The sequence below is a fragment of the Heterodontus francisci genome, unplaced genomic scaffold (assembly GCF_036365525.1).
Source record: "Heterodontus francisci isolate sHetFra1 unplaced genomic scaffold, sHetFra1.hap1 HAP1_SCAFFOLD_216, whole genome shotgun sequence".
In the NCBI taxonomy this organism is placed as follows: domain Eukaryota; kingdom Metazoa; phylum Chordata; class Chondrichthyes; order Heterodontiformes; family Heterodontidae; genus Heterodontus; species Heterodontus francisci.
In genome coordinates this window covers 360066-380319 of record NW_027140566.1, presented here as the reverse complement: position 1 = coordinate 380319, position 20254 = coordinate 360066, and the positions used below count along the sequence as shown (strand labels likewise).

General features: G+C 41.7%; 1 long non-coding RNA gene across 1 annotated transcript; it reads left to right on the top strand.

Annotated features, from left to right (window-relative positions):
• The first annotated feature begins 9039 nt into the window (after positions 1-9039).
• On the top strand, positions 9040-18312 carry LOC137360165 (uncharacterized). Its single transcript, XR_010971745.1, has 3 exons — positions 9040-9090; positions 17216-17248; positions 18004-18312. It is a non-coding gene; the product is annotated as an uncharacterized lncRNA (long non-coding RNA).
• The last annotated feature ends 1942 nt before the right edge of the window (positions 18313-20254 follow it).

The window sequence follows — 20254 nt, the reverse complement described above, 5'->3', positions numbered from 1 at the left end:
GTTGACCAGAAACTGATCTGGAGCAGCCAGGTAAACGCTGTGGCTACAAGTGCAGGTCAGATGCCAGGAATTCTGCCGCAAATAACTAATATCCTGTCTCCCCACTGCCTGTCCACCATCAACAGGGCACATGTCAGGAGTATGATGGAATAACCTACACTTGCCTGGATGGGTGCTGTTCCAACAACATTCAAGAAGCTCGACACCATCCAGGACAAAGCAGCCCGCTTGAATGGCACCCATTCACCAGTTTCAACATTCACTCCCTCCACCACCGACATACAGTGGAAGCAGTGTGCATCAAGAACAAGGTACACTGTGGCAACACACCAGGCACATATCAAAGTCGCTACCCATACTACCTAGAAGAACAAGGGCAGCAGATGCATATGAACAGCACCACCGTAATATTCCCCTCCAAGCCACTCACCATCCTGATTTAGAACAACACCATCATTCCATCAATGCCGCAGTATTAAAATTCCAGCACTTCCTTCCTTTTCGCACTGTTTGTGTACCTGCACCCTAAGGACTGCAGCAGTTAAAGAAGGCAACTCACACCACCTCAAAGACAATCAAGGATAGTCAATAAATGCTGGTCTAGTCGGGATGCCCACTCCCTATGAATGAATAATAATTTAAAAAATCTCACCTGCCCTCCCTCCTATCGCACATCTTAACTTTATTTCTTCTTGCCCCCTTCTTTTCACTTTCTAAAAAAAACCTGTTACATTTCTAACCTTTTCCAGTTCTGATGAAAGGTCATAGACCGAAAATGCTAACTGTGGCTCCACAGATGCTGTCAGATCAGCTGAGTATTTCCAGCACTTTCCGACTTATGGTCAATGTTCATTAGGTTGACTGAGTAACACATTAATAACAGGGATATCAGAAAATGACAGTGTTGGCAGAGAGATCCTCAGTTCTCTACTTTTATACTGCATTCCCTTCAGTATTTGAGAAATTCTGTGCAGATCCTGCACGTGTAATATAATTTAAATCTGTTCTTTGTTGAGTATCAGTGGTTTCTGCAAGTTCCTTGGTTAGTGTAACAATTTTCAATCTGTTCATGTGTAATTGCCACTGTTTGCAGGACTGATTAGCTCTTCACAGATACAAGAGATTGACCCACATATCTTCAATCTCCACCACGCTGTGCGTGTGTTTCATGTTTCTCTGACAATCTGTTGCGGTCAACACCCATGGCTCATACTGAAATTGTCAGTCTGTGATATTTGCAAAACACACCTTGGGGGGACAAGTCTATCAGTTTGGAAAAAGACCGGATGCAGCCACAGAAACCAAACAGTTTGTGGCAGTGTTATGGCGGTCTTTACCTTGTTTGAAATCATATTTGTCGAGATTGAAAATGCAGTTTGTGGAATTCATTGATTAAATGTCCATTTCTGGGGAGTTTCTGTTTCATTCTAAGTGAGATACGGAGGAATTAATCATTTGAGAATTTTCCACCTGTGATAACTCTATAGTGGCAGCTCAGGGGCGGCCCAGTGGCGCAATGGTTCGCACCGCAGCCTCACAGCTCCAGTGACCCGGGTTCGATTCTGGGTCCTGCCTGTGTGGAGTTTGCAAGTTTTCCCCGTGATTGCATGGGTTTTTGCCGGGTGCTCCGGTTTCCTCCCACAGCCGAAGACTTGCAGGTGATAGGTTAATCGGCTGTTGTAAATTGCCTCCAGTGCAGGTGGGTATTTGGGTATATAGTAGGGTAGCATATTTGGGTGACACAGACTCGGTGGGTCGAAGGGCATGTTTCAGTGCTGTATCTCTAGATAAAAATATAAATTTATTGATCTGTTATAGTTCTTGAGACTCTTTTCATTGCCCAGATCTACTTTCACTCCCAAAGAAATCAGGCTGACATTAAATGTGATATAATGTGGCACATTATTGAAGCAACCCTCTGCCTTCAGATCCCCTCTTTGAATTGAATCACAGCAAGTTAACCACTGACATTGACAGAGGCTGCATTTCCAGTGATCGGATCACAGCGAGTTAACGCTTCACATTAACATAGGCTCAAACCTTCTGATTGCATTTGATTCTTAACAGTATTCCTGCTTCATTAACCTATACAGGAAACAGCCTCAACATCTCATGGGATCTTCTATTTTAAATTAAAACCACAGCGAGAATTGATGCTTTGGAGTATCTGACTTGGATTGGACTCAGAGTGATTTATCGTGACCTGTTGATATTGTGCGTTATACATTTGGAAATTGTACACAGATTACAGATATTCTGTGCTGTGATTCAGTCTTTGTGATCAGAGATACGTTTATTTGCAGACGCTAAGCTGTCAACTATTTCCAATGAATTAATGATATTGCCCATACATGCTTCCCCCAATACTTTGTCCTTTTGGATTTTAAACAAAGTAATTTCAAATTCCGAGTTTTAATATGCTGCTGCAGTATCTTGACATTACAGAGCAGCAGGCAAGAAAAACAGAAGCAGAGAAATCACCACAACGCCAGGTGCTTCCTCTCAGTTCAACAGAAAAACACGCAGTGGCTGTTCTGAGGCTCTGCAGACTGTGAGCTGCTTTTTACATATTTCAGTCATGGAAAACCGTTCTTGACTCCAAGTGATCACCTTCCAGAAAACAGATTCCTTTTTTTTTGAGGGAACACATCACATCACTCCCTGTATAGTTTAACGATGGTGAAAATTCGCTACTTATGATGACCAGTCAGTGTGGCTGTGTGTGTTCCCCGTCTCTCGACAGTCTCAATGAGTGATTACATTTCCTCAAATAGGTGGCAGGTTTCCTGATAAAGCTGCACAGTCCTTACATGGAGTGCAGCAGTTTTGAGAGGAATGGTACAGATACACTCTGCTGTTCTACAGTGGGCAAATACAGCAAAACTCAGCAGAAAAGCAGTGACTGCTGTATTGCTGATAATGGTGGTAATGGTAATCGAGGTGACTGCCCTCGACATCAAGGCAACATTTGACCAAGTGTGTGCTGAAGTAGATAACTTTCCTGATCCCATCATATTCCCATTTCCCAGCCTCTCCAAAGTTATTTATCTATTGTGTGTAAGTCTTTACATTCAATTGTAACCTCACCCCATTTCCCCATGACATCATCTTCGTTAAAAAGTCAAAATACTGCAGATGCTGTAAATCTAAAATATGAACAGAAAATGTTGGAGCCACTTAATAGGCGAGGCAGCATTTTTAAAAAGAGAAAGAGACGTAACCTTCCCTTCTGGAGAATTTTCTTCAGAACTGGAAAATGTTGTGCTGGAGTAGTGTTTCAGTAAGCACAGAGGCTGGGAATAGGGGAACGGAGGAAGGTGATAAAGAGAGAAATTGTGATGGGGTGGAAGGCAGTAGTGATTAAATGAAGAGCAGAATCATTACCAGAACCTGCTGTCAAAAACAAATGGGGGGGCAGTAGGTCCCATGTGATTTTATTTTTGAAGTTGATGCTGAGTCAGGAAAATTCAAACAGTGTCGGAGGTTGAGTACAGATGGGTCAGCTGGGTGTGGGACAGGGAATTGTAATGGCAAGTGAATGGAAGCTAAGGGACTTAATGGAAGTACTCAGCAAAGCAATTGCGGTATGTGCTTCGCCATCACAGTGCAGAGGACAATTGTTAATAATGGATACAATGGATTAGATAAAGAGTACAAGTAAATCACTGTTTGTGGGCCTGACGTTTGAAAGAGAGGAGGTGAAAATGGAGAGGAGGATGACTGGTGGTAGAGTTGCACTGAAGTTGGCAGAAGTGATGGAGGAAAGTTCATTGAATGGAGAGGCAGGTGGAGTGAAAGTTGAGGGTAAGGGCAACTTCTTTATGGTTAAGGAAGGATGGAAAGAAAGATAGTGGAACTGGGATTGAGAGGTTCGAATGCCCTTTCAGCCACAATGGCAATGAGCTAAATACACTTCATTCTAAAACACACTTCTAAATGGAAAAGAATAATCCCGTTTGCTTTACAATGTTCGTTACATTTCAAGTAAGATGTCCTTCTGATACAGCCAGGCCTGATAAGTCGACATTAACATTCGCACCACACACATGCCAGTCAATTGCCTTGTCCAACAGGAGAGAGTCCAACCCCCTCTTCTCGAATTCAAACGACAATACCATCGCCCAATACGACAACATTAACATCCTGGGGCTTACCATTGACCAGACACTTTACTGGAGCAGGTATTTATATACTGTGGCGACAGTAGTAGGTCAAATGCTCGGTATACTGCAGCCAACAACTCATCTACTGGCTCCACAAAGACATTTCGCCATCGACAAAGCACAACTCAGGAGCTGGAAGGATATTTTCCACTTGTGTGCAGAGTGCAGCTTCAACTATTTATAACAATTAGATGCAGTTTCCATGGAAACATATGGTGACTGCACGGCTCTCGATCTGCTCACTAATATCAAGCTGCACCTTGCAGTCGCAACAGAAACGGATAGAATTCTGCGCATTGAATATCAATCCCAGTATTTATGAGGAATGAAGGACTATTTCATTGTGAAGTGTAAAATATAGTTACCACGATAGTTTATATTTTAAATAAACTGCTGTTCCAATGTGTGAACTGACAAGTTGCTACTCCAGATCTATCCAAATGTAATTGTCCATCCATCTGAAGCCCGGCTGGAACAGATCACTGGGGGGATGGTGACGGACTCGCGAATCGACTGTCCGGAGTAGTTAAGCATCTCACATTCGCCTCTCTGACTGGGAGAAGTCAATTTAAAATGTAATCGTCACTCCACGATGAACCATTACTGGGAAAGGCTTTAACGAGGATTAACTGCTGTCAATGGGAATCAGAGGGAAAATTCTCCACTGGTGGAAATCATACCGAGGACAAAGCAAGAGGGTTGTGGGTGTTGGAGGTCAATCATCTCAGTGTCAAGGCATCAGTGCAGGAGTTTCTCAGGGTAGTGTCCTCGGCCCAACCATCTTCAGCTGTTTCATCAATAACCTTCCCTCCATAAGGACAGAAGTGGGTATGTTTGCAACAGAAGAACAATATACTGGGGGATTCAACAAGTGAATCTATTCACTAATCCATTCAGAAAATGAGTGTTAAATAGTTTAGTGTTTATTCTACACCCCCTGAAAGTGAGCACTAGATTATGGAGATATTCTATCAGAGAACTGCCTAAAAGCATAAAAACGGTTTCACCTTCAATTACACTAATATAGTCTGGGACAGACCATAGTAAAGGAGAAGGTGGAAAACAAGATCAACAACTTCTTATTTATGTAGTATCCTTCCATAGTTAAAATATCCAAGTCATATTATCAAAGACAATTTGATAGCGAGCAACGTTATCAGATATTATGGCAGATGACCAAATGCTTCATCAAGGTGGTAAGTTTTAAGCAGCATCTTAAAGGAGGAAAAAGATGTAGAGAGGCAGAGGTTTAAGGATAGAATTCCAAAATTTAGGATCTTGGCAGATGAAAACAAGACAACTAGCGGTGGAGCGATTAAATTTGGGAGTGAGCAAGATTCCAGAATTTGAGGAGCACAAATATCTGATAGGGCTGAAAGAGATTACAGAGATAGGGAGAGAAGAGCTCATGGAGGGATTATAAAATAAGCGTGAGAATTTCAATATTGTTAAGGTGCATGACCAGAAGTTAATGCCAGTGCAGCGGTGATGGGTGAACGGGACCTGGTGTATGTTGTACATAGGCAGAAAAGGTTTGGATGTCCTCAGGTTAACTGAGGATGCAAAGAAGGAGGCTGGCCAGGACAGCATTGGAATAGTCAAGTCCAGAGGTGAAGATAGGGCAGTAAATGCTGCACTTTCTGGATGATAAATAAATTTTCAGTTAAGGGAAAAGAGAAAGAAGAGATTCATTACAAATTCTAATTCAAGAATATAATCGAAAACCAAATAGTAAATAGAGTGTACAGGGAGAAATAGAAAAAGAATACAAGAAGGACAAAGAGAGAGTACAGAAAAGCTTAGCACCTAACAGTAAAGGGGATCACAAATCTTATAAAACTCAGAAAAGTAAAAGGGATAGTTAAAGGAATGGTGGGGCTGATTATGAAGAAAGAAACAAATATTCCTGTCGAGGCAGAGGGCATGACTGAGGTACTGAATGAACAATTTGAAACTGCCTTCATAAAAGAAGAGGCTGAAATTAATCTCGCAGTTGAGGAGAGGGAAGTAGAGATCTTGCACACGTTAAAATAGATGGCAAGGGGGTGCTAAAAATTTTAACATCACTAAATATCGACAACTTCCCTGGTCCAGATGGGAAGCATCCTAGGTTGTTAAAGAAATCTGGGTTGGAGATAACAAAAGCTCTGACCACAATGTTTCAATCCTCCTTTTATATCGCACTGGGGCCAGAGGACTGGAATTGGCAAATGTTCGAATCCTTTTCAAAACAAGAGAGGGTAAGCCTTGTGACTACAGGCTAATCTATCTAATTTCAGTGAAAGTTGAGAGAACTGCTCGAGGCCTACATCAAGGACAAAATTAATTCTCACTTGCAGAAGCATGGGGTAAGATGATAAAACCATCTCGGATTTGTTAAAGGCCAATCGTGTGTAGCTAACCTGCTTGAGTTCTTCAATCAAGTAAGAGACTGAAGTGGGCCTTGTGTATGTGGGCATCCAATGTTGACGAAGTACCTCATAGCAGACTTATTCAGATGATAGGAATGCATATTATTAAAGGGACTATGTCAGCACGAGTAGTCGATTGGCTAAGAGATAGGAGGCAGGGAGAAGTTGTGAATGGATGTTCTTCTGACCGGAGAGAGTGGGGGTTGCCTGGGAGTTGGTTTTAAGACTGCTGTTTTTCTCTCTACAAACAAATTACATAGACTTGGTTTTAGAATGTATAATTTTGACATTTGTCGATGGTTAAAAACATAGCTCTGTAGTAAATTGTGAATATTATAATAGCATATTTCATGTAGACAGTCTGCTGAAATGGGCAGATCCATAGTAGATGCAATTTATTGTGGTCAAGTCAGAAGTGATGCTCATTGGGAAAACATCATGTCAGTATAATATAAATGGTACCATTTTCATGGGATGCAGGAACAGAGGGATCCGGGGAATGCATGTTCATAAATCTTTGAGGATTGCAGGGCAAGTAGAGAAGCTGATTGAAAAATTGTATGGGATACGTGTTTTGAAATTGGGGTTATTAGATACAAACATAAAGGAAATCAAGCTAATCCTTTACAAATCAATTGTTATGACTCAGCTGGCGTCTTGTGTGCAATTCCAGGCACGAATATCTTGGAAGAATGTTAAGGCCTTGGAAAGGGTACAGAGGAGGATTAGCAAGAAGACACCATTGGTGAGGGAATTCATTTATGTGGAGAGAATACAGGAGCTTGGATTTTTCTCATTAGAACAGAGAAGGTTCAGTGGGATAGAAACATAGTAACATCGAAATAGGAGCAGGAGCAGGCCATTCGGCCCTTCGAGCCATTCATTATGATCATGGCTGATTATCCAACTCAGTAACCTGTTCCATCTTTCGCCCCATACCATTTGATCCCTTTTGACCCAAGAGCTATATCTAACTCCTTCTTGAAAACATGCAACGTTTTGGCCTCAACTGCTTTATCTGCCAGGGAATTCCACAGGCTCACCACTCTCTGCATGAAGACATTTCTCCTCATCTCAGTCCTGAATGGTTTATCCCGTATACTGAGACTATGACCCCTGGTTCTGGACTTCACACCATCGGGAACATCCTTCCTGCATTTACCCTGTCAAGTCCTTTTCGAATTTTATAGGATTCTATGAGCTTCCCCCTCACTCTTCTGAACTCCAGCGAATCTAATCCAAACTGACTCAATCTCTCCTCATTCGTCAGTCCCGCCATCCCAGATTGAACAGAACTCAAACAGATGAGGGGTTATGATAGAGTAAGAATGAGCAAATTATTTCCTCTCATGAATACATTTGTCATCAGAGATCATGGCCAGGATTTTACTGACCCCCAGAGGCGTGATTGGAAGCCAGGAGGGGTGGGGAGGGGCCAAGGAGAAAAGCGGCGCGTGGCAAGGGATGTGGCAGGATAAGATCCCATCGTTTCGCCATCTTCCAGTGATCTCGGGGGCGGGATAGGCTGACCACAGCCTTTTCGCCCAGTGACAGATTGAGGATCTTAAGTGGCCTATTAATTATGGGATCATTCCACCACCTCTGTGATCTTACCACAGCGAGGTCCTCCACCGCATGGAGAGGACACCTTGTAAAACGAGGCATTATCCCTGTGGCCTTGTGGTTGGGTTGGGGCGTCGCCTCCTTCATGGGTAATTTGTGACCCACAGAGCACCCCCACCAGGAACCAGTTCATTCCCTGGGGCCTCCCTATTTCTGCACCACAAGAACACCGCCTGGAGCATCTCATCGGGGCTTTACGGACTGGCTTTAGTGACCCCGCCTCACCTGCCTCTTCCCTGGGATTCCAACGCTGGGCTTGGGTCTGAGACCTTCCGTAGAACCGGCAGAATAACAGAATCTTGTTAAGATCTGGAAAGCACTATCTGAAAGAGTGATGAAATCAGATTCCAGAGGAATTTATAAAGACAATTAAACAAATGCTTGCAGTGGAATAATTTGCAGGGTTACGAGAAAAAGCTACATATGTGACAATAAATTAGACAGCTCTTTCAAACGTACGACTGTGACTAAAGTAGCCGAATGGCATTTCTTGTGCATCTATGATTCTATGATCTGGACGCCAGATCAGTGATTCATTTACTTTTCACACTGTCACACGTCATTCTCCTCGCAGGATAGGCTGGTAGTTGGAACTTGGGTTCATTTTATCCATTAATGGTCACATTTCTTCTCATTGGTGTATTTTACCAGCTTGTAATTCACGGTTCACACAAGTCAAAATCTATTGGTTATTTGGAAGGAAACATTGGTTTCTGCAGAAACATCTGTCAAATAATTAATTTCCACAATAGCCAGACTTTCAGAAGCTGCTGGCAGCAGCTCTTAGTGTCTCAGAACAGCGTTCGATTAATGTTCTGTTCACATCGCTGTACCCGGCGCCAGAACGATGCTGCATTCCTTCCTGACCCTGTCTCTACTGCAGCTTTTGAACTGTGAGTTACGGATTACTGAATGCATTATGTTATTTACTGATGCACTGATTATTATTACAAGACGTCTGTTTTGAATATATTTAACATATTTACTGAAGAACACATTCAGGTGATGCAGAAAGTAAATAATGCTTTATAAATGTTAATGTTCTTGTGTAGAGTTTAATGAAATATCGGAATGTGTTTATTGACTTCCACCTGCTGCTCGTACAGACAGAGCAGTCTGGAGTTGAAAATCTAATGGGTCTATTTAAGCAGGGTCTGTTCGAAAAAGAGCCACTTCGCTGTGAGAATAGAATCTGTCAGTGTCTGGGATCAATTTACAGAAAACGGATCTATTTTATTTACAGTTGTCTTTCATTGGGATGGAATGAAATGGATACTGAAATGGTTGAGATAATTTGTTGAAGTTTCATTTGATACAAATTTTGGATTGATTGTTTCCATTTTAAGTTCTATCAGCTGCAAATAGGAATAAACCTCAATTTATATAAAAGTGTCTTGCGTTTATAAAGCGCATTTCACTACGTCAGGACGTCCCAAGAGCTTGACAGTCAAATAGGTAATGTTTTGTAGTGTTGTCCATACTGTAATGTAGGAAAGGTGGCAGCAAATTTACACAGAGCAAGCTCCTTAAAACAGCAATGTGATAATGATCAGAATACTTTTTTTGTGTGTGTGGTATTGATTGAGGGATGAACATTCGCCAGAGCACGAGGGATAATTCCCCTGCCCTTCCTCCAAATAGTGCACCTGAAAGGGCCGACGGGGCCTCGGTTTAACTTCTCCTCCGATGGAAAGCAGCTTGCACAGTGCAGCACACCTTCAGTACTGCACTGGGGTGGCAGCTTAGATTTTGCGCACAAGTCCCTGGAATTAGACTTGAACCCACCCTCTCCTGACTCAGAGGCGAGAGTGCTAGCAATTGAGCTATTGCTGACAGGAATATTGTTTTGGTGACAGTAAACAAGTTTAGAATATTCTACAACTAATTAACGGGTATTTTAAATTCCCTGTTGAATTTGTGTCGAACACAAAGACCGCGGCAGTTTGTTTTATTTTTCCCCCTGCATTTCTTATACTGACACAGCCAGCTGAAATTGAAATTCTAATCTGATTATTTAAAGCGAGTCTGATAGAAGTAGAGCGCTGTCTTTGTTTGAATAGAGTTTATCAGAGTCTGGGTGTAAGTTATCTCACTGAGTGTGGAACAGCCGTCAAAACTACATCTACTGCCGACATGAACCGCCACACACATTTCTGTCACAGCTATTTCTCAATACAAGTGTTGTATGCTCTCCCAGTGATACAGTTCATGAAACTAAATATTTTAGAATAATTTGTTCAATGTTGAAGTGTTACCTTCAATCTATAATAACCACTCAACTGGAGATGGAACCAATATTTTTCAATTCGTTTTCATTATTAGTATAATTATCAAGTGCACTCTGCAAAAAAATATGTTACTAAAAGTTCCTTAATCTTTGGGGAATTTGCTCTGTGTTATTGATCAGTTAGTGATGATCTTCAAAATTAGTATCTTTTATATTAAATTAATTATTCTATTTCCTCCATTTTTTGTACAGTGCCTAAAGATAGTTAAGTTTCCCCAATCACATATTTTGACACAGTGTCATGTAGTGTGTAATGAGTTAGTGATAATGTTCTTTATTATTTTTCCAACGGCTCGATGTTTGTTATTTTATTCCATTGATGATTCCATTCTCTTCCTCACTATTTACCGTGTGTGTTTGGTTACATTGATCAGTCTCTGTCTATTGGAACTTTATTGGTTTACTGCCAGGACAACTTAGTCCCAGTGTTATCAGATACTTAATGTATTTAACGAAATATATTTCCGTGAGTATTAATAAATTGGATAGTAAAACCCAATTTTGTGGATTATTTAAATAACATTTTATTCAAGTCACAGAAAAGATAAACAATGAATTGCACTTGACTCCCTTATCCTTTTCTCCAATCGCCAGTTGCTCAGAATAACTTTTAAAAAGCAGGCATGTTTTATGACAAAAAAACAATGTTATTCTTTGCTATCATATGAAGCGAATATTGAAATAGTTTATCTCATTTGTAGAATTCACATTGAATACGGATCTTGGTCTGTTGGTTTGAGTTTACATTCCATCAATATTAAATAGGGAGCAATTATCCATTCTTCCGCTTTCAGAAAACATTGTTTTATAATATCTTCCATCTGATTAACACGTCTTCTAAATTCCCAGGTGGTACATGTGCGAAACTTTGATTTAAATCCAAAATTGTAAACAAATACCGTGGCAATTTGTTTTATTTGGTCCTCAGCGGCTCTTGTACCGACGCAACTGACTGGAGTGGAAATTCTAAGCAGATAATTTAAACACAGCAATCTAGCAGTGGAACGTGATCACTGTGAGAGTAGAAGGCCTCGCAGTTTGGGGTCTGGGGTCGATGGTAATGCACGGATTATAGAAAAGCAGTCAAAGCAAAATCTACTGCTGACTGAACCCACACGGGAATTTCTGTCCCAGTTTTTTACAGCAGAATTGCTGTCTGATCCTGTGTGGTATACTGAATGGAGATGAAATAATTTAAATAGTTTGTTCCACGTTAGAATGTGGTGCATGATCTATAAATATAGTATAATATATTAACTAGAGGCAGAACCAATATTATTTCAATGAGCATTAATTATTACTGCAATTGTGAAGTGCCTCTCCAAAAGATAATGTTACCGAATATTCCAAAATCTCCAGAGGATTTTCCATTGATTATTGTTTACTTAATGATGACCTTGAAAATTTTGATATTTGTATTGGAAATTAATCAACTGATTTCACATATTCATATGTACAGTGTCAACTAATAATTAATATGACAAAGTCTCCTTCCACATGCTCCTTTGATGTAAAGCATCGTGAAGTGTTTCATGAGATGTCATGAATAGTCTCCTTCCACCTGCTCGATATTTTTGCAGAGTTTTTCGGTCGATGATTCGATTCAGTTTTTCACTGTTTCCAGTGCGGGTTTGGTTACATTTGTTAATGTCGATCGACAACAAATGCTGGTTCACAACTGGGAACCTCACCCTTAATGTTATTGCATACTTCCATGATGAATTTTCTTTTGTTTTTGTGAAAGGGATTGTATTGTAAAATGCTGATTTTGAAGGTAATTTAAGAATATTTTCTACAAACCATAGAACGGAGATAAAGTATGGAATGTAGAAGACTCCCTGAATCTTCTTTTTTTAGCAATCGGCCGCTGATCAAAATCAATTTATAGCAAATGTGCATATTTATTTTAATTTGTCATTTATTGAGATCGTATAAAGTGAATATTGAAACAGCTTCCTTAATATGTAAATTTATAATTTAATACATTTAGTCATTTTTGATTTTAAGTGTATCAACTTCAAATAGGGAACTGCTGTCCATTTTTGTCGCATACAGTAAAAACGGATCTAATATTTTTCATCTGATTAACATGTAATTGCTTTTCCAGAGGAAATTTGAGTTAAATTTAGTTTTATTACCAAAATTGAACATAAATGCGGCAAGGGTTGGTTTTATGTTGTTTCCTATGGCGCTCGTACAGATGCAAAAGACTGGAGTTAAAATTCTAATCAGGCATTTATAACGGAGACTCCTGGAAGTAGAAAGTAGTCAGTGTTGCAATCGAGTGTATGGGAGTCAAAACAACAGAATACTGGGATCTGTATCTAGTGGACTCATCCCACATTGTCCCCTGAATTTCTCAGTGAAGTGCCCTGTGATACAGAGAATTAGATGAAATAGGTGTACAGCATTTGTAATATTCAGAAATGACAATAAAAGTTGTGCAATATATTAACTGGAGCTGGAAGCAATATTGCTTCATTTTTACTGATTATTAATAGAATTATCATTTACACCCTCCAGAAATGATGCTACTGCTTTCAGGGGGATTCGCTGTTAGAACAGTTGTATTTAGTCACCGACAATCTTCAAAACTATGCCTTTTGACATCAAATCATGTTTTCTTTTTCATCCATTTATGTGAACGGTGTTGTGTAGTAATTAGTGATTCTCACTATTATTCCACATGATTCCGACATTTGATGCTGTATTTAACATCCAGACGTGTTTCGGAATCTCTTTCCACATGTCCCATACTTTTTATATGGTGCGATGCAGTGTTTAATGAAAGATCCGGAGTTGTTTCCCAATCTCTGGGGAAAGGTGGGAAAGTGGATCTGGGGCAGTGGATCAGCCATGATCTTATTGAACGGTGGAGCAGCCTGGGTAGGTAGTATGGCTTAATCCTACTCCTATTAAATGCTTCAATGTCCTTCCACATGTCCCATACTTTGCGGAACAACCCCTGAATTCGCTTGCATATTTCAATTCAACAGACAATGCCCAGAACAATTAATATCGGTATTGTAGATGTTTAGAACATAGAACATAGAAAAAAAACAGCGCAGTACAGGCCCTTCGGCCCTCGATGTTGCGCCGACCTGTGAAACCATCTGGCCTAAACTATTCCATTTTCATCCATATGTCTATCCAATGACCACTTAAATGTCTTAAAGTTGGCGAGTCTACTACTGTTGCAGGCAGGGCGTTCCACGCCCCCACTACTCTCTGAGTAAAGAAACTACCTGTGACATCTGTCCTATATCTATCACCCCACAACTTAAAGCTATGTCCCCTCGAGTTTGCCATCACCATCCGAGGAAAAAGGCTCTCACTATCCACTCTATCTAACCCTCTGATTATCTTATATGTCTCTATTAAGTCACCTCTCCTCCTCCTTCTCTCTAACGAAAACAACCTCAAGTCCCTCAGCCTTTCCTCGTAAGACATTCCCTCCATACCAGGCAACATCGTAGTAAATCTCCTCTGCACCCTTTCCAAAGCTTCCACATCCTTCCTATAATGCGGTGACCAGAACTGCACGCAATACTCCAGGTGCGGCCGCACCAGAGTTTTGTACAGCTGCAGCATGACCTCGTGGCTCAGAAACTCAATCCCCCTCCTAATAAAAGCTAACACACCATATGCCTTCTTAACAGCCCTATTAACCTGGGTAGCAACTTTCAGGGATTTATGTCCCTGGACACCAAGATCTCTCTGCTCATCTACACTACCAAGAATCTTCCCATTAGCCCAGTACTCTGCATTCCTGTTACTCCTTCCAAAGTGAATCACCTCACACTTTTCCGCATTAAACTCCATTTGCCATCTCTCAGCCCAGCTCTGCAGCCTATCTATGTCCCTCTGTAAACCTACATCAATCTTCGGCACTATCCACAACTCCACCGACCTCCGTGTCATCTGCAAATTTACTAACCCACCCTTCCACATCCTCATCCAGGTCATTTATAAAAATGACAAACAGCAGTGGCCCCAAAACAGATCCTTGCGGTACACCACTAGTAACTAAACTCCAGGATGAACATTTGCCATCAATCACCACCCTCTGTCTTCTTTCAGCTAGCCAATTTCTGATGTGTCTTTGGCTATTTCCAACTGCGGTAACGTTTCTTCAGGCACTAGCTCATGCCTTGTAGACATAGATTGTTAAAAGTCACTGATAATGCTGTTAGCACACAGAATCCGGATTTGAGGTTTTAACCTACAATAACTGCAATTTTATCAATTAATTTGTTTCTGAAATCCACAAGAGCTCACTGAATTGCGAAAGTTGTTCAAATTGGGCCTAAAGTCGTTTGCGATAACATAATCATTTAGAATCTTGACCCACCTAATAATTTGCCACGAGAATCATGTACTTATAAACTCTCTGTATTGACTGTATATTGCAACCCCTAAACCACCGCTGTCCCTCGTATTGTAACTCATTCAAGAGGTTAAATTCTGGGCTTTCAATATCCCACGTTTGTCCCGTTTCAGTTCACCTCCTCTGAGTTTATTATTTTTTTTATAATTAATGTTTCTTTATTACTCGTTGTGGCAATCCGGTTCAATAGCAAGTTAATGTAAGTATAAAATATTAAAATAACTTATGTTTGGCACCAAAGCCATTAGTCCAAACATCAGGAATGCAACGGTGCGACTAATGAAATCAGAGGTGTTGGGAAGCGAGAGTCGTCATCGACAGTGAGAGCAAGGAAAATGGGTGAACGAGACTGTCCGTGCCAAGATAACAGCAGCAGCGGCAGAGTTTTAGCTGAGTTGACGTTTACCTGGGGGAGGAGGCCGACCAGAAGAGTGTGAAAATAGTGGGTATATTCCCTGTATATAGAGGTGATTCGGATCACGGTTCAAAAAGAAATGCATTCAAACTTTTTCAAGAACAACAATGAGAGCAGTTAGAAATTGTGAGGAAGCAAATGAGAGTGAATGGAGGACTCAGCAGATATGAGGAGTACTGTAGATAAATGGAAACATAGTAATGATTGAGAAATGGGAACGAATGATCATTTCTCTGAGACCGCAAGAGATAAACTTGATGAATAGGCAAGCATGGGAGTCTCGGTAACAGATTGTTTAGATTCATTTTCGGGTCCTGAGCTCGCTGGCCAGGTGGAATTTACTGAACAAACCTACTTAGCCAGAGGTGATGGCGGGGTGGTTTCCTGAACCAATGTCGTCATTTTGGCGATATTGTTCTGCACCAGTGTATTGTCCATCCCTAGTTTCCCTAAGAAGGTGTGCATCAGTTTACTCCTTGAACCACTGGATTATCAGGAAAAAAAATCCAGCGTAGCATGTGTGGATACAGGCTGAAATGGTAAATGCAGGAAGTGCACAATAAAAGACTGAGTGGATTGAAGAGGATTCACGGACCCGATAGAAGCACTGAGGTTGGTCACTGGGAAAGGGGAATTTGGGCGAGCACACTATTTATTATCAGGGAAAGTTGGCAGGAATGCTGAGGCTCCATGACTGGGATGAAGTCACACACTATTTACATTGCATAACTCGGAGCATAAAGAGACCAGTGAGATTACAGTTGGGAAACAGTAACTCATTCCAGATTACTCGGTAAGCACAGCTGAGGACAACAATCGGTATCACGTTGTCTATAATATATCAGCAGAGTATATAAAGAGACAAGCGTACATGGGAGATATATTATCAACTGGGAGATGGGGAGCAGGTCAACACACCGTCTATAGTATATCATGTTGTGAATAGAAAAACACCTGGAAATCTGTGAGACACATTATCATCAGGGAGATTGGATACAGGTCAACGGACTGACTGCATTTTTAAAAAGCTTACCAGTAAACGGGAGGACCATTGATCGAGCATCATTAACGGGTAAAAGAATATGGCACGTCGGCGAGGGCAGTTTGCAAGAGAATCAGAACCGCAGGAACTTAGGATGAAACAGTCAGCACCGAGTTAGGAGACTAACAGACCATTCATCTTGTTTTGTTTTGTTTGAGGAAGCTATATATTTTATTGAACAGCAGAAAGGCCCAATTACACCTTTATAGAAACTTTGAAAGTTACAGGTGGTAGACTTTGCAGTAAATTAAAAGGCATCAAAATTTACCACAAGATCGGAAAATCTTTAATTTAATTTAAATGTTCCCATTCCTTCTCGAACTTTCGATCGGAATGCTCAATTCACTGAGAGTTTAAAAGCAGATCCATCACCACCCTCTTCTCACGGCACCTACACACGGGTCATCAATCGTCAGAGCACCATCAGCACAAATTTACAGGGCGAAGGGGAAAATGAGTGGGACAAATTAGACAGCTCTTACAAAGAGACAGCATCGGCAGCATGGGCCGAATGGCATCCCTCTGTGCTGTTCCATTGTAAGATTCTATAAGGGAGAGGACCACCACCACTGCCTTCTCAGAGCACCTTCACACTGGTAATACATAAAGACCACCCACCGTCACCACAATGGGAGAGTGTATCCGAGTGTCAGTGTGTGTATATGTGAAAACAATGCTGGATACATTTTGGCCCATTACCAATATTAATTTGTTGCAGAAACTGTATTTTCTGTTTTAAAAAATGAAATCACAGATCCTAATATAATTTATTCAGCAAAGGCACGGGAATAATCACCCTGCAGTTCGTTGTATTCGTGTTTTTGCTTTCTGACATTTTCATTCATTTCTTGTCCCAGTGAACTCTAATTGTCAATTTCTCATTTCAGGCAGACCAGGGAACAGTCAGGCTGACCCGTCAGGTAATCGCCCTTTATTTCCACACTATCTGCTATCTCTCTGCTCTGATCTATCCCATTAAATGTTAAGCTTGGACGACACTCTCAGTACTTTTTGTGATCACGGATTAACCCGCTGCCCGGTTGCTAGTCAGAAAGGGAGTGTGTCCCTCATTGTGTTAGTAAAGATCTTTAATTCCAGCTGAGAGATGGCTGCTGCCTTCATGTGGAGGGACAATAACTGAGGGTCTCTGCAGAGCAGAGTGTGAAGGATCAGCTCCACTCACACTGTTGCCGGTCCAAAGGTCCACCTCACCAATCTGACGTGATCTCCAGTTCACATGACCATCCAGCCCTGTCTTTATTGGCTGTGGTGGTTGTGGCGGAAATTTCCTCTGCTCTTCCCTGTTGCTGGTATCTCACTGTGTTCGCCCAATCAGTACTGAAAACGTAACAATGTGATAATTACAGCCACGCTCCTCTCCCCACTTCTGCAGATTAAATATATTCTGAGCCTGAACACACCCCGTTCCCTTTGGAGCCGTTGTGTTGGTGGGAATATCCGGCTGTCTCCCGGCTCCCTGCTCCTTTGCACTGTGTATTAGTATTACCGTTTCTTTTTTATCATGTGTAATATTTCCACCGGGTTTTATTAGGGTTCTGAATGTAGACGGATGTTCCTATCAATTCATGCCTGGTTAATGGGGAGGGTCCGTGCGCTGGGAATCTGTGGGTTTAACGCAATATGAACGCTTGATAATATTTCTGATCTTTTACAGAGAAGGTGAAGCTGAGATTAGTGAATGGTGGCAGTCGGTGCGCTGGGAGAGTGGAGATTCACTACAGGGGACAGTGGGGGACTGTGTGGGATTCCTACTGGGACCTGCTGGACGCTGCTGTTGTGTGTCGGGAGCTGGGTTGCGGGACCGCGGTCTCTGCACCGGGTAAAGCTCACTTTGGGGAAGGGTCCGGACCCATTGTGACGGATGAAGTAGAGTGCAGCGGGACTGAGGCTGCTCTGCGGGACTGCAAATCAGATCAATGGGATCACTATTCCTGGTCACACGTCTATGATGCTGGCGTCATCTGCTCAGGTAAAATCCTTTCTCAGTTTCTCATCTCCCGCCGCAGCTAATGAATCCAGGAAGAAGTGAAAGTAAAGCAATCCGGGATGGTCCCTACCCGGAAAGTCAGATGATAATAATTCCATTAAACTCCGGTTGGAATTAATGTTAATATTCGGATCACTATTTAAAATAATATCATTAGTACTATATTGAAGAAACATTCTCCACCGGGAGCAACAAATATCTGATACTCAGCATACTTACAATACAGACAGAGCAGTTTGTATTGAGATTTTCCTTAAAGCCGCAGTGAATGATCTGAACCGCTGGAAATGTCACAATCTCAATCCAACTCTCCATTCATCAACCCAGCTGCCGCTACCGGGCATGTACTGTCAGCCCGGCTGTCCACCTGCAATGATCGCTTGGCCTCAGATCTGATATATTACACAGATTGTGAAGCTGAGACTGGGGATCAGAGGAGGGAGGGAGGCAGGTTTCTCAGCCTCGGGGAGCCAAAGTAATGGGTCCGCAGTTATTGTGGGTATCACAAGAGGAAACTGCTCTGTAACATCCCACGGCTGCCTGCGCATTGCCATTTAAATATTGAGAAAGTGAAATTCACAGAATATTAAACAAAAGAGCTAAGATAATTCAGGAAGCAGTTGCAACGATTAAACTCAACACAGTTGAACTATTCGAAGAAAAGCGGCGAGTTTTCCTGAATTCATGGCCGGTTACTGTAAGGAGGATATTGATATCCTTCAAGAGGATAAAGAAAGGCTGGTGAAATGGGCGGACGGGTGGCAGATGAAATTTAACGCAGAGAACTGTGAACTGATACATTCTGGTTGGAACACGGAGGAGAGGCAATATCACAGAATCACTGAACTGTTACAGTGCAGAAGGGAGCTATGCGGCCCTTCATGTCTGCATGGGCTCTCTGAAAGAGAGGTTCACTCATTTCCATTCCCCTGCCGTCTGTCCATCACTCTGCACATTCTTCCATTTCATATAACTGTCTAATTCCCATTTGAATGCTACAATTGAACCAGCTTCTGCCACGATCTCAGACAATCATTCCAGATCTGAACCACTCGCTGCATGAAAAAGATTTTCCTCATGTCACTTTAGCTTCTTTCACCAAATACTTTAACTTGGTGCCCTCTTATTCTCGATCCTTTCACCAGTAGAAGCAGTTTCCTTCTAGCTTCACTGTCCAGAACCCTCATTATTATGAATAGCTCTATCAAATTACCTCTCCGCCTTCTCTTCTCCAAGGAAAACAGTCCTAACTTCTCCAATCTATCTTCATAACTGAAATTCCTCATCCCTGGAATCATTTCCATGAAAAGTCTCGGTACTCTCTCCAATGCCCTCATATCTTTCCTCAAGTGTGGCGCCTAGAACTGGATGCAATTCTCCATCTGAGGCCGAACTAGCGTCTTCTACAACTGCAATATTACTCCCTTGCTCTTGTATTCTATGCACTTATTTATGATGTCCAGGACAGTGTACGCTGTATTAAACGCTCTCTCGACCTAGCCTGCCACCGTCAATGACTTATGCACGATTAAACCAAGGTCCCTCTGCTCCTGTTACCCCTTTAGAATTGAACCCTTCATTTTATATTTTATCTCCATGTTATTCCGACCAAAATGAAACACTTCGCATTTCTCTGCTTTGAACTTCATCCGCCAACTGTCTGCCCGTTTCACCAACTTGTCAATGTCCTTTTGCAGATCTGCACTATCCTCCTCACTATTCACTATGCTTCCAAGTTTTGTATCATCTGCAAACTTTGAAATTATGCCCTGTACACCAAGGTTTAGTTCATTTATATATATAGACTGGGACCTGAATATTGAAGGATACATGGCATTTAGGAAGGGCAGGAAGCTAGGAATAGGTGGAGGGGTAGCTCTGTTAATTAATGATGGTATTAGCACAATGGTGAGCGATG